Here is a 13,918-nt window from a genome sequence, read left to right on the forward strand (position 1 = left end):
TTCTGTTCTCTAAAGATATTTCATTGAGCACGAATTCTTTTATTCTGCCAAGAACATGAGGTGGCATAGACTCTTCCACCTTACTTCAATAAACTGCCTACACTTATTTGCTCTCACAAGAAAGAGAGGCTGTTCCCTTATGGAGTGTGGGGCTGGATAAAGGAAATGGTGCTTGCAAGAGGGCTTGTAGACTAATCAGCAAGGCCCAAATTTACTACAAATGGAGACCAACTGTGTTCTCTAGTGAAGAGAGGCTGTTTACAGTTTTTGGCAATTCATGGTAAAGAGGAACCCCTGCACTGCTCTATGTTATGTGTGTATAGCACTCTCCTGGAATAAAAGAGATGTGTCAGCTCAGAAGGGTGACCAGGGCACCTAAGGAGGTGCTCAGTGATGGCTTCTCCTAGTAAAGCCCTCAAGTCATGTGTAAACAACCAGACATCCTGCAAAGAGAAGCTCCAGCTCTGACAGATCTCCACACTTAATAAATTCCACTCTGTGCTGTGGAACTTTCCTCAGGATACTGTCCTACCAATGGTTTGCAGGTGCATTTTTTCAGAATTAGTGGCATTGATTCTTCCCTTGGGTGAAGTGGCAAGGACAGGTTTTGTAATTCCAGTTGGTAAAAAACCTCTACTCCAAGAACACAGCATAAGCCAGCTGGATTTTTACAGCAGTGCACCCTTTCCTTCAACACAGCTTGCAGTACTATAAGCTAGAAATTTAAGGTAAAATCCAAACTCCTTTAATAACATTTAAAAAGTGAAATAAAATTTGGTATATTATGAGGTACAGCCTCATAATATAGAAGGTTTTTATAAAAAATATGTGTCTTGAGGACACAGTCTGTGTTCATAATACAATAAATCAATGAAGACGCAATGGGCTCAATCCACTGAAATTTGAATGGAACTTGTAAGCATGTAAAAACTGTATTCCCAGTCAAGTCACACAACATTTTGAAGACAATAAGAAAAAGCAGATTAAAAAAAATAAAAGAAAGGAAAAAGACAATAGAATGTTAAGGGGTTGGAATGGACTTTAAAGATAACCTAGGCCCAACATCTGTCACCATGGGCAGGGATATCTCCTACAGGCAGGACACAATGCCTCTGAAGCAATGCATGTGCCAGACCCAAGAAGAATTTCTGTTCTCCCTGATGAGGACAGGATTATCTGAAAGAGACTTGACACCCATGACAACACCTTTCAGAGGATTTAGAAAAGAAGGATAGTTGTTGGATTCCCACCATCCTACCCTAAACATGAAAGTTGAGCAAAAGCCATCAGAGCCTGGCAGACTCAGATCTGTGGTCGGATTCATCCAAATGGCTAGTGAAGCCAATAAGACTCTTGACAAGCCTCACTTCTTAGATGAGTGTCATTCTGCATTATTATTTGGTGATTTAAAGTTCCTCTTCAGCCAGCCTGTATTAAAACAGAAAATTTCAGTGTGTCAAATCAAAGCCCCCATCCCAGTAAACTGGATGTCCATAACTGGCCATTCACATAAGAGCTGGACTTGATGGCTCCTGTGAGTCTCTTCCAATTCAGAGGATTTTCTGAGTGCGACCACTAAAACTCAGACATTACTCTGTGGTAGAGTTGCTGGAGCTGGCTGAAGTGCAAAGCCAGATTAGACACTCAAGCCCCAAGTAGTTTTCCTGCTTATTCTTGACCATGTAAGTCAAAAATGCTGAAGTGAATCCATGGAGTTCACTTTATAAATTGTCCATCTTTGAGAAGAGATTTTTCATTTCCAGGAAGGGCTTGCATTAAAGGGCAGAGAACTGAAATCTTTAACATCCTTGCTAGTGATTTTCTTCAAAATTAGAAGAAAAAAATCACCAAACCCACCACAAGATTAGAACTGACCCCCCATTATTGACCATGCACAAAACTCATTACAGTAAACTACATTACAACAAAGCTATTTTTACCAGCATCCTCATTCAACTTCACCAGTTCCCCGTGTGTGGAAATAAAATCAGTTTTAATGTAACAAACATAATAGTGCCATTGTTAGAGTACACTGACAAGTGGCTCATGAGTGAGGCATCAAAGTGGCCAAGGATCAGGTAAAGATGTGAAGGGCATTCAGGGCTGAGGACAAGAACTTTCTACTGTCTTGGCCACAGATGAGAGGTAGCAAAGGAGGTTGGTACAGAAGGTGGTGCAGCAGGGAAGGTCAGCCTGGAGAGTGGCTGATGTACACAGCTATGATGGGAAAAGCACTTCCATCAGAAGTGGAGCACTGAATGTCTAAGGGGTGTTACAGGAAAAGTGACAGGAGACAGGATTTCAAATAAAATGTGCAGGTAACTCCCTGCTGTGAGAGTGGGAAGTAGTCAGCTGTGCTCTCTACACAGAAAAATGTACAGGGAAAAGAAGAATATCTATTTTAGCTACATGCGTGAAATACCAATGAGCCATTCACAGAGAGAAACCAGAGACGTAGTAAGGTGCAGAATGCCATGGCAGGACATCAGGCAGATAGTTTTGGAAAGAGCTGACCAAGCAGTGGTTACTGCAACTGTGAAAGGTGGTAAAACCAGGGCAGTCCCATCCAGGAGCTACAAAAAATCCCCCACTTAGGGATGGGGATGAGAGGATGAATTTATAAAGTAATGGCTAGGCAAAAACATCAGCATGTTTCCAAATAAAATGTTTTTCATGTGAAGTGCAGTGTCAACAGCAGGAACATAAATCCAAGAACATTTAATTTTCTCCAGAAAAAAGGCTGAAAAAGTTGAGGAAGAAAATGTGTTAGGCATGGCAAAGTTTGAAGAGATCCACCAATAGTGGTAAAAAGTGCAGCAGAGTAATTTTTTAGAGAGCTGCTTCCTTCCTCGTTTTTTTATCAACAGATAAGCATTCCCTCTTGCCTCTATCCAGACTTGCATGGCTATGATACCACCTCACATAATTGCAGGTCAGTGGAAGAATAACAGAATTTTCTCCTAACTTAAAGCATTATTTTCAAAGCATGTCAGTATGAATCTACACACAGTCCATAATAGTTTGTGCTGTGTCCTCTTCTAGTTAGGAGATGAGTGTTTAGGCTACATGGTATTTCCTAACCCACAGCATACTCTTCTTGCCTTTTGCCCAGGTGAAGGAAGGTGGGAAATAAAAAAACCAACAGATCCAGAAGGTTTTTACTGATGGTAAAAGTAACTGATATGAGTAGGAGAGTCAAGCCAGGAATTTATAGCATGGATTAATTGAGGGAGACCAGAGGAGAGACTTGGGAAAGAAAAATCTGGTTCCTGACCTTGAGGGTGTGGAAGGTGGTGACAGTCAACACCTATTTTCTCTCATTGTCACAGCAAGTTTAATCTCAAGCATTTCTATGATACAGGGTGCAAATAATAATTTCTTCCCATTTGGGATAAGGTTTAGTATTGGAAGAGCTCAATCTCCTTCATCTACTCCTCTAAACTTTCTTTTACCTCTTATCACCTCTTGCAGCATAAGCAAAGCAATCCTTTTCATATCCTTTAGAGTTTCATCCTCACTGAACACTATCACTTGTCCCCAGAGTTCTACTTTATATCCTATTACAGTACTACATGGGAATTAAATTAGCAAATGCCAAGCCAATTGCCCAGGGAATTTTAGCAATGTAGTCTTTGCAATTTACTAAGAGTGGAACATGAATTTGCTGCAAAAATAGAATGATGTGGGTTTCTCTAAAAACTGTGGCAGGTTCACAATTTTGTACTTTCCAGTCTAAACTAGAAGTAACATAAACCCCTAAATATATGAAATATTTATATTACCTATTGTGAGTCAAAACTGAAAAAAATACACATTCTAAAGACAGCTATATGCCTAAATTCAGGCCTCCTCTGTTCAGAAAATCCCTAAGATACAAATATCTAACAAATAGATTCTTCAGGAGAATTTGGGAGAAAGATTGTACGTTTCCCTTTATTTTTAAACAAAAGAATTTGGTGTATTCTTCATCTTTTCTCATATTCAAAGGTAGAACAATTATTTACTTTTTTCTCTGCTTTTTTAAGGAACCAGCATGCAAAGCATGCTTTTGACTCTATAGAAACAGCATTTTAATGTCAGTCAAATTAATAAAGCCCCAAAATTTACAGGAGCCAATTTTAAACAGCGTCAGTGCAGACAGAAGAAGAAAGCACTTGCAAATCAAAAATGGAAGACAGGCTCCAAGCTTCCTACATTTATTTTTTGAATGGTTTATTATATCAGCAAAGACCTCCTCTTCCTCAAGAGACCCAAAATTTACAGGAACCAATTTTAAACAGCATCAGTGCAGACAGAAGAAGAAAGCGCTTGCAAATCAGAAAATGGAAGACAGGCTCCAAGCTTCCAACATTTATTTTTTGAATGGTTTATTATGTCAGCAAAGACCTCCTCTTCCTCAAGAGTTAAACTCACTTGAGCAAGAAGCAGCCTCACTCTCTCCTTTAGAGGCACCTTTACGTGTGGTAACTGTTCATACCCTGTGTAATATTTGGGCAGACAAGAGACTTACAGTAAGTTTCTGGCAAGTTTTTATTTTTCAAAAAGCCAAAACCAATATGAAGTATTTTATCCCAGTATTAACTAATGTAATAAGAACAAAGCATTGTAGGAAAAAAATTAAACCCTTGCCTTATGAGAGGAAAAGTAAGATCACTGCTGATGTTTCTGGGAAACCTCCTAGGCATGGTAGTGATGGATCCCAACAGTGGAACACAGACAAACCTGTAATTGCAGCTCAAATGTAAACAGACCACATCAGACAGGAATTATGGGAATTCTGGAAAAATATACATGCCAGGCTACAATCCTATGTACTTCCAGCAGGAAAAATAACTGAGTCTACCTGTATTTATCTGTAAGAGTAAGTAAAATAAGAGCAGAATAAATTTTGCATTGAAAAACCCTGCAATTAAAACAATTATGAGTCACTCCCCCAAACCTTCACCACTGAAAATAAATTACAACATATTTATTTGTCAATTGTTAATTCAGACTTTGAGAACAGTTGCATTGCTTTTTCTCCTCAAACTGTAGGTATTAGAAAAAGCTTATACACATATGTATAAATAACTTGCAAGCAAATCAGGCATTAAAAAAATCATTAAATATCAGGAGATCCAGAAGAAAAATTAGTAGGACAGTAATGAAAATCATTATAATCTACTAGGAAAAAAACAAATAAAAAAACCCAAACAAACAAAGCAAGGAAGACTGTTTTAGTCTTGGTCCTTGCTGCTCACACAAGTTATACCAAGCTCTCCATGAGCACAGACTAGATAACAATGCCTTGTTTGGGGAGGAATTGAATCCTCAAGCCCAAAAAGTACACTCTAACTCGATCCCCAGCCCACAGAGCTACACACCTCCATGTCAACTTGTCTCCACCTTTCTCACTGATAAAGAAACCCAGATGCTGTGCCAGCAAGGGACACCTTTAGATCCCAAAATACTTTAAGTGGATGAAGAAGGGTCACCCTCTATCCTACACCTCATGCTCAATGAAGCAGCCTCAGGCACAGTATGCAGAGAACAGGGATACATGGACAGAAAACCCTGAGAAAGTCTGCAGAGTCCTACAGACTGCAATACTGAATTTTGAATGGCTGAAGTGACACCAGTGATCAGATCAGCTAAATGCAGAGATGCTCACATCTTAGTGTTAAGCAACTCACTGGGGGCAACCACAGTTCTGAATGAGATACAGCCCTGCCTCAAAAATGCACACCCTAGCACACCATTGATTCATTCTCTAGAACTATCATGTATTTCCAGATAGAGCTTTGAACTTGTATCAGCAAGATCAATAGTGCTGCCTTTTATAGATCAGAACTCTGAGGCCTCACAGTTACTACTTCAGCATATATGAAAGACTAGCAGCATATAAAGGGATCACATTCAGCTCGATGTGTTAAGACACAAGAAAAATCAAGCAGGCAGGTCTTTGGCTCCAAATTACTCCAAAGGTCAGGATGAAAACAGAGCACATTACCTGCCACGCCATTTTCTGAGCATTATTAATATTTTCTTAACAGTCTTGATGCCAAACACAAACCCAGCCTGCAACAACATTAACACTACTGCCAGTAGATCTTCTGACTTTCTAGAGCGACCTGTCAATTTGCTCATGAGCAGATGACTTTTCCTTATCTAACATTAAACTGGGATTTGTACTTACCAAAAATACGTAAGCTTCAAAGGAGCAGAATATTGTTATGGTAGAGACTGCCTACTGCAGCCTGCCTCTCTGCTCTGAGGCTGCCACAGCAGCTTCACAGTGGTGGTTCCTACCTCTCCATCTGAGAAGCTTTAGGGCTAGAGAAAAGGAGGTTTGCTTCCAGTCAGAAAAACAAATATTAATTTGCAGCCAGCCTCTACCTTGCATTGAGGCTGTGGGTGGAATAATTCAAAAGTCAGTAGGACTGACCCTGTGTGCCCAAATACTCTGGGGATCACCATATTTCACAAATTTTTACTGAGGAAAAAAATGCACATGGAGCAATAACTGTGTTGCATAGGGCACTGTGGGTCCCCGAGGAGACCCTGAGTTGAGTGCTGGGTAGTGCAGAACAACTCTCTACATAGAGTAGGGCAAGTAAATTCCCCTCTGCCACACACCTGCCTCTTGTTCAGCACTCTGGACACAGTCTAAGGAACCTCCCCTCATTCGCAGGTGGCAACAAAATTCTGAGACTAAGATTTTTGTTTCATCTCAAAAGCCTTTGGGAGCCTACAGGTGTGATGGTAAAGGAATAGAAGTAGGATGAAAAAGAGAAAAGGAAACGGCAGCATTGCAGCTTATATAGGACAAGAACAGAATATAGGCAAGTCATGGAGGCATCAACATAAATGCCACCTTCTTCTTGCCACAATTGAGTCACAATTTCATTAAAACCAGAAAAGGTATTTCTGCAAGAATTCAGAAAAATTCTCCTCAAAAACTAAATTTTATGGGAATCTCAAATACATTTCTCTGTGACTCAACATGTGACTCAACATAAACTCAGATCAATCACCTTCCAGATAATATCAAAATCAACAATTAAAAAAAGTGTTTCATTTTTATGCTAGCTGCCTTTGCACTGCTTTGGGGTTGCATACAGCCCCAGTGGAGAGCATCTTCTCAAATGTGTCCTTTTGTCTGGTAGGCATCCAATTTCAGATGACCTCAAGCATTGTGGATGTTCTAGCATCTATACACATGAGCAACTGACATTACATGGATGGTACCCAGGAATACATGATTAATTTTTGTGTATTTTGTCCCTCTTTGAGACAGTAAGTTATATAAGCAGCAGTTTCAATGATTCAGGCAGGCAGCTAGAAAGAACAGATCTCAATTGCTTTCTTTTTAAAATGTATACTTGTAAATTAAGAAGCATTTCAAGATTAGGCATCTGTCCAATTCTTTTTATCATTTAGTGTGCTATGCTAATGAGGATGCTGTTTCTTTAATTATATCATTTGAAGAAAAAATTGCATTCAGTCCCTTGATCTTCTTTAAAACCATTCCCATGCTTGATTCCCCCATAGGCTTTTAATCACGCTGCCTCAGTGTGAAACTCTTCATTTGAGCAAAACTCTTCTCAAAACTGGTTCACTGAGAAAGTTTAAATTGTTCTCTCATTGGAGCTGTGTCCTCTACCACTCGGCAGCTTTAGGAGGAAGAGCTGTAAGACTGAAGCTAGCACTAGCTCAAATGAAGAGTAATGGTGACACTTAACATACTGTGTATGTAACATACTAAATGCCAGGACTTGTTAGACAGGGGTAGAGAGACAACTGAAGTGAGCTATAAAATAATACCTTTCCATGACACTTCACAGTAGAACTCAGTAAATCCTATTTAAAAACCAAAGCACGTATAATCAGCTGTTAAACTTCACTATGCAAAATTACCCAGATATGATGTTCATTGACATTTGTTATTAGTCAGATGCTTCACTGTGCCTTTTTTGTCTGTTTTAGCACACACAGTTACAATAACTAAAGCAAGTGTATGTTCCAGTTATGGTATATCCATTTAGAGTTTAACTGCAGTATTTGTTAACATGTTGTGCTTTCATCCTACACAGATAGACTGGATTTTGTTGAAACTAAGAACCAAATTGCACTAACATCTTGAAGCAAAGTATTTACAAACAAATATTCTGACACCTCATTTATCTGTTTTGCCATAAAATTGGCTTATACATGATTAATTTTGAAAAATAAGCACAGCATGCTTTGATGCACTTTTACTTTGAAATCCAGGTCACACTTTGTTTTGAAATTCAGAAAAACAATGTGAATAATATAATTAACATATCAGAAGATTCTTTGCAAGTAACTTTAAGCAAGCTAAACCAGGAGCTTATGAAGTTGTTGCTATTCTGTCACTGCAGACAAATCATTTCTTAACCTTTGTTTATATACTTTACTTTCTTTGACTAATTCTTCACACAGAAGGATTTTTGGAGTAGGCATCCTCCTACTAAGCCCCACAATGCTGAATGAAAACAGTGTTCTTGTCCCAAAACATCTACAAGCTAATTCCTGCTCTGTGGACTTGTTTCCAGCTGGGATGCTGCTCCTTAGAAACAAATCAGTAACAGTGTGATTATAAATGGGAAACCAGAAACTTGAGATGTAGAATCATAGATTCGTTTAGGCTGGAAAACACCCTTAAGATCATCAAGTCCAACCATTAACCCAGGTCCCAAGTCCACCACCAAACCACGTCCCCAAGTGCCACACCAGCACATCTTTTGAATATCTCCAGGGATGGTGACTCAACCACTTCCTTAGGCAGTCTGTTCCAATGCATGACAACTCTTTCTGGGAAGCAGCTTTTCCTAATACCCAATCTAAACCTCCCTTCATGCAACTTGAGGACATTTCTGTTGTCCTACTGCTTGTTACCTAGAAGAACTTGCATCTGGCTACACCCTCCTTTCAGGCAGTTGTAGAGAACAACAAGGCTTCCCCCGAGCCTTCTTTTCTCCAGGCTAAGAAAGCCCAGACCTCTAGTTGCTCCTCACAGGACTTGTGCTCCACATCATTCCCCACCTCCACTTCCCTTCTCTGGACATGCTCCAGCACCTCAATGCCCTCCTTGCAGTGAGGGGCCTAGAACTGAGCACAGGATTTGAAGTGCTGCCTCACCAGTGCTGAGTAAGGCTTTCACAACCCACCTGAATACATACAGTGAGTCATTCTACAGGTTCTCCACTCATGGCACTTAGTTGTCAAAATACCTTTGTGATGACACATTTCAGCATTATACTGTGCTTTTCTCAGGCATTTGCATTTATCACCTCAAGTGAACTACCTTCTGTCTGTACAGACCTTCCCCAAGTTGAGATGCGAGAGTCATTTCTGGCAACAGAGCAAGTTCACACCTTGACCAGTTACTTGCTTCATTTAGTGAGAATTTAATTTCTAGGTGCATGGTGTTTTCACTAAACCATTTACCTGGTTATTGCAGTAACAGCCATTTCTCATTACTTTACTTTCAAGTTCTTCCCAAGGAATGAGAAAAGAGAAGGTTTATCAGCTTTTGACCTCAGCTGCTTTCTAGAGCCAGCCCCAGCACCAACTCCAGCTCAGGAAGTTTGCCTTGTGTGCACAGCAGCCAAGCAGTGACCACTGGCTTGCAAAAGGCCACATGGGCTGCAAGCTGCCAACTCAAGAGGTCTGACCAGCAAACAAGAGCCTCCCCATGTCAAAACAAATGGCCAAAATACTTGTGATTGGTGTATTGCAGAGCTAGAAATAGAAAGCAATTCTTTCACCATACTGTGGTATTTGAATAGCTTCTCTTTTAAAAGGGCAAACAGTTCATTCCCCTGAAAGCTTGCTTGCAATGGCAATGGCTGGCCTTCATTTCAGTAAATATTAGAATTGCCTTTTTCAAAAAGGAAGCTCGATTCTTTTAAAGGTTAAGAAGGTAACAGACAAACACACAATTTAAAAAAACCCCAAAACACTAAAAGGCACTGTACTTATTTATGAGAAAAAGGGTGGGAAGATAAAGCCATGGATACCACACGTCCAAGAAGGAAAACAGAATCTGGAGTATTGACAAATGACAAGCTGAGAGAGAGGCTGAGGTCTGCTAGAAATCCATCAAGTGAGGGATTTCTCAAGCATGTATCCTCAAAGGTATGAAAAATATTGTCACATTGAATTTTATTCTAGCAGAGAATCTCTTCTGGAAGGACCACTTTAAAAGTGTGGCTTTGGGAAAGTCTTCAAATTTTAGTCATGGCTTAATACAAGCAAGCAGTGAAACCAACTCCAGCTGATGTTATATTGGACTCCTACTGGAAACAGGTAACCATTTAACCAGAAAATTATGTTTCAATACAGGCAAAGGGCAATGCTCTAATTTCTTTTGCACATGGAAAACAATGTGTAATCTTAACCAATATCTAATTTATTTGTTTGGATATTTTAGAAAGACTATTTCTCAAAATTAAAAACAAATCATATGTTAAACTGAGCAGGGGAAAATAGTCACATACAAAAATATAAAAGAACCTGCTAAGGGATGCTTTATTACATGCCAAAAATAAAAAGAAAAGTCACTGTGCTACAAGCATGAAAGAAAGCTTTTATGGTTGAAGAGTCCTGGCTACAGAGAGTGAAAGCAGCAGCAGAGAAATCTGTAAAACAAATGCATAGTACATAACAGATGGGGGAAAGACACTGTTAGCAATGAATACAAATTAACATTGCAGAAATGCAAGCAAACAATGGAAGCAAAAAACCAGTAAAAACTATGGTAAGGTTTAGGCAATAGGAGTTCCTCCCTAAATGAACAAGAATAAGAGAATGCCAAGCAACGACTTCAGTAGTTGGTCATTCCAGACAAACATTACCAAAAAATTCAGAAAAAGACAGATTTGACGACTACTTCTCTGCATTCAGAAAGATGCAAGATGACCTACTCACTTGTTACAGTGATATAGATACCACTATAACTTGAGAGAGCTTTAAATAGCCCTTCAGTTCAAACCCTGTATTCAAGAGCAGAGGGCAGGTGAATCAATAACTTTTAATTCAATGACTCTTTTAAAAGCCATAGGTGCACTAAAGGTTCCTGGTGACTGGAAAGACTTGCTATCAAAGCAGCATTTACAAGGGTTAAGTGGGATAAGCAAAGCACCTATCAAGCTGTTAGACTGACATCAGTAGTAAGCAACAGCAGGGAAAGATTAGCATGGGACACAATCAATAAGGCATTGAAAGACAGTCACATAATTAACACCAATCAACACAGCTGTATGGAAAACAGGCCTGGTCATGTAAATCTGATCATTTGTATGCACTGACATCATCATTTGATAATGGTATGTGCTGACAGGACGTATTTCTAGCCCTAATTTCCCACTAGGCAGTGATTTAAAGTCATGCTATACATAAAATCCTGAATTAAAAGATTCACCATACTAAATCAACACTGCTCATAGCAAGTGAATTTCAAAAGTGACTAGCTAAATGGATTACTACACTGAGAATCAACACCCTGATAACAGAATCCTTCTCAGTCCAGCAGGGGAAAAAAGTGAAGTACAACACTCAGAAGCTCAAAAGAGATACAAACTGTCTTGGAAGGCAAGGCTCATTATTTTCTGAAATTTAATGGTGACATGGTAGATTGAGTACTACTGGCACCCTTCAACCCGGTCTCTTTTCAGAAAGATGTGCTAAATAAAAATCAAAGGACTACTACTGAAATACTGTGAATTCCTCTGACCTCCACAGAGCAGGCAAGAAGAATAGATATTCATGTGGTCCTCTTTGGTCTTTAAATTCACAAGCCTAGGAAACAACAACCCAAACATTATTAATCCCTCAGGAATTTAATGCAATAAGTGAATCATACTTAATCCATCTGATAAAGTGCCTTGAGTATTTCTATGGGTTTTCAACTGTAAGCCAGTGTTAAACTGCTGGATGACTATTAAAATATTATCAAGTCACTCCCCTGAATTTCTGATTTTTTGGCTGAAAGCAGCAAAAATCTATCCTCATGCACAAATAGGGAGGGACAGTTTCAAACTCTCAATCCGCACCTCCCCACATAGATCACTTCAACCTGTTCCTAGGAAGCGTTATTAACAGTGACACTACCTGAACAGTATTTCCATGGCATATCAGAAAGCCTCCTAGCAGGCACAGCTGTGACTAACACTAATTTCATGCAATTAGAGTTGTGCTCTTACATACCCATCATCTTCCTAAGCTGTGGGCTGAGATCAGTACAAAAGGTGAAAGTCACATTATCCCTGCCAAACATTATTTGATTCTGTCTGTTTGAAACAAAACACAGGGCTTTGAAAATGCCATTCCTGGAAACAAGTCTGGAATGGGCCAGAAGACTTTATACTTCCAGTTTTGCAGCAGGCACCAAAATTGCTTCAAGACTTAGAGCCCCAATGATGAGTAGGCACAGTTACAACCACTTTTAAACCAGTGTCTTTTGTAAAAATGGAAATGCATTTTAAAATATTTCTATACAATCTTTGCATCACTCAGTGTCTTGCAATGTTGTCCTCAAAGAGAAGATGTGCACTTCACTGGGCATTCTCTCCTTTCATGTGGGACAGTACAACAGGGCTGGAGCATCACAAGCCACCTGTGAGCCCATAAACACAAGATTCCTCTTCTTTGGTGTTTAGGCACCTGATGCTGCAGGATTATGACCAGGATGTATGTGCCACCCAGAAGACAGTGACACTCCAGTTCAATCACTTATTTCCCAGCCATAATCACAATATTTGTGACTGAGTATGACTGTCACTAAAGAAACTGCTTTTGACTTTAGGTCTCCCCAGTGGAAAGAGCAACTTTCCATCAGCTTATGCCATGTTGATGTGTGAACTTGTCCAGCCAAACTGTTTTTATCACTTGAGAGACAGGATCATGCCTGGCCACAGGAGATGCATGCACAGAGGCTTCAGCAGGCATTGTTATTGCTCACCATGAACTCAGCCTTGTGCCACTACAGAACAGCTTTTCCAGGATCTATGCCACGGTCATCTCCCCACTGACAAAGTTATGCCTTCCCAAGCATGAAAGACAATCCTCAAATATTGTTATAATGCCTTAAAAAGTAACAGGATTTATTTTAGATATATATAGTACATTGGCTTAAATAGTCTTATTTTCAGTGTATGCTGTGCCTAACAAACAAAGCAAAAAACATTAGTAAAGCAAAGGCCTATCTTTGTTTGATGACTTCCCACAGTAAAAAAGCCTCATGGTCTGCTTTGAAATCACCTTTATCTCTATTGCTTACACAATCATTAAATGGAATTTTCATTGGATAAAAAAGCACTATTCAAAAAAAATCAAAAATTTCTTGAAAGAGTTCTTTGGTGGCAAATACATTTAAAAGATGAAATCAGACATTAATAATACAGAAGACAAGCTTACCCAAAATGCTAGAAAAACAAGTTTTTCTTCCATTGGTGATAGTGTGCCTTAGAAGACAGTGCCAGGGTGGAAACCTTAGAAAAAAGGAAAGAAAAACCAAAACAAGACTCATTAGAACTAGAGTAGGTAACAAGGACATACACCACCAAATCTTCTGTAAACACAGTGCTCAAGATTAAACATCCTGCTCTTCTGATTAGGATCCTGTCCAAGTTTCCTGGCATTAGCTCACAGATAAACTGATCTGCCTTAGCACTGAGCAAAGTGAAGCAATGCACTTACTCTTAAAAGGGGAAGAGGCTACAAAACCTTTGTGAAACAAACTCCACATTTTCTGTTCCTCTTCCTCTGGAATATCTTTAGAGTAAGTCAACACTCAAGTCAAATTTAGGTACAGAAACTGAAGGGGAAGCACAGATTCCACCCAGTCAGGTTTTCATATATTTACAGAGACTATTGTTTTAAAGACACTCTCTCTGTGCTACTTGACACCTTGTCC

The 13,918-nt window shown here is 39.5% G+C and overlaps 1 protein-coding gene across 1 annotated transcript in view; it reads right to left on the bottom strand.

Moving 5' to 3' along the window:
- The window catches only part of MTUS2 (microtubule associated scaffold protein 2), a 256,506-nt gene extending 243,020 nt beyond the window's left edge, over positions 1 to 13,486 (bottom strand). Inside the window, exon 1 of the mRNA XM_031065999.1 lies at positions 13,420 to 13,486. The gene's annotated coding sequence lies outside the window, so the exon portion shown is untranslated. The remainder of the gene's footprint in view (positions 1 to 13,419) is intronic.
- Positions 13,487 to 13,918: the final 432 nt, after the last annotated feature.

The sequence above is a fragment of the Geospiza fortis genome, unplaced genomic scaffold, assembly GCF_000277835.1.
Source record: "Geospiza fortis unplaced genomic scaffold, GeoFor_1.0 scaffold16, whole genome shotgun sequence".
NCBI classification, from domain to species: domain Eukaryota; kingdom Metazoa; phylum Chordata; class Aves; order Passeriformes; family Thraupidae; genus Geospiza; species Geospiza fortis.